The following is a 1,757-nucleotide window of genomic DNA, read 5'->3' on the forward strand; positions in this document are numbered from 1 at the left end:
TTACAAGCTAAAAAAGTCACTCTCTCCATCTGTGCTCTTCTCTGATATTTTAAGCCATCAGCACCTCTAGAGATATACAGCTTGTCTTCTCCTCAGTCTGTTCCTGTCTTCACTCCTGTCGTCTTCTAGCTCACAAAATATTTTGGCTTAGTTTGTCGTGAATTGTTAACAAGCAGAAAGTAATCCTGACCTGAGGTCTTCACTGTCATATTCTGTAATGACTGGCAATGGTGATGGTGATGATTAGGGGTGTAACGATACACTCAAGGCATGATTCGATTACTGATACTGGGTACACAATTTTATATTCTGACAATATAGAGCAAATAGAAACCTAATGATTGGTTGATGTGGACCCTTACTGTTTCATTCATTTGAATTTCTGGGGCGGGGCTCTGGGAACAAAGTGGGGAAGGTCTTAACATGGTGGAGAGATGTGACTGTTCGGCAGTTTGACTGAAGTTGAATAAATACCTCTTTTAGAGCATTTTGTTGGAGTCCAGTCCAGTGTGATTTTTTCCAAAGTAGACTGAAATAAATAATGCTATTCCACCGTGACAAAGAGTGGAACTGAAGTGAGTGATCCAATCAGAGTGTTACTGAAGTGCAGCAAGCCAAACAGAGTGTAGCTGAAGTCCGGGGAGCCAATCAGAGTTTAATTAAAGCGCAGAGAGCCGGAGTGTAACAGAAGTGCAGATAGCCAATCAGAGTGTAACTGCAGTGTGGAGAGCCAATCAGAGTGTAACTGTAGTGTGTAGAGCCAATTACAGTGTAACTGAAGTGTGGCAAGCCAATCAGAGATTAGCAGAAGTGTACGGAGAGCCAATCAGAGTGTAACTGTAGTGTAGATAGCCAATCGGAGTGTAACTGCAGTGTGAAGAACCAATGAGAGTGTAACTGAAGTGCGGAGAGTCAATTACAGTGTAACTGAAATGTGGATAGCCAATCAGAGTGTAACTGTAGTGTGTAGAGCCAATTACAGTGTAACTGAAGTGTGGCAAGCCAATCAGAGATTAGCAGAAGTGCAGAGAGCCAATCAGAGTGTAACAGAAGTGCGGAGAGCCCATCAGAGTGAAACCGTAGGCTACGTTCACATTATAAGCCTCATTCCTCAAATCCGATTTTTTGCTCAGATCTGATCTCTCTAACATGATCTTTCACAATTAGTTTTTGTAAGTGACTCTAATCTGTCAATACTGTGAACGAACCGGCGTCCTAAAATGATCCACATGTGCACATCATAATCAATAACGTCACGTGAATGAATCACGTGCATCACGTGCATCACCAGCAAACAAAGTAACGAGCAGAACGATCCTTCGCTGTCAATATAATCTCGGCTGCTCATTATTAGGGCAAGATGAAGGCGAAAACATGACGCATGTTGCTCTTCCACCGTTTGCTGGCTCTAACTTCGGGTTAGGCGCTGCTGCCACGGTAACGCTGACTGATGGTTCACCCCAGTGAGAAAAAAAAAACCATGAATTACCATCTGAAAACGCTCTCATTGAGGTCGCAAGGCCAATAATTCCAACATGTATCAGATCTGGGATCACATACGAAAGTGGCTCAGGTCAGATTTGAAAAGATCAGATTTGTGAAATATCAGATCTGAGTCACAGTAGGGCAAAAAATCGGATTTGTGCCACTTCAGCCCGGTAATGTGAACGTAGCCAAAATTAGGTGGCTACTATAGCATACACTAAATATCAAACTGTTCGTTTGCCTCTGTGGTCGGAAGGTCTGAGTTGAATGCG

General features: G+C 43.0%; 1 protein-coding gene across 1 annotated transcript in view; it reads right to left on the bottom strand.

Moving 5' to 3' along the window:
- Positions 1-482: 482 nt before the first annotated feature.
- rragd (ras-related GTP binding D) overlaps positions 483-1,757 on the bottom strand; it is a 31,192-nt gene continuing 29,917 nt past the window's right edge. The window contains exon 7 of the mRNA XM_036593658.1: positions 483-1,757. This exon is cut by the window's right edge and continues 821 nt beyond it. The gene's annotated coding sequence lies outside the window, so the exon portion shown is untranslated.

Source organism: Colossoma macropomum, unplaced genomic scaffold (genome assembly GCF_904425465.1).
Source record: "Colossoma macropomum unplaced genomic scaffold, Colossoma_macropomum, whole genome shotgun sequence".
Taxonomy (NCBI): domain Eukaryota; kingdom Metazoa; phylum Chordata; class Actinopteri; order Characiformes; family Serrasalmidae; genus Colossoma; species Colossoma macropomum.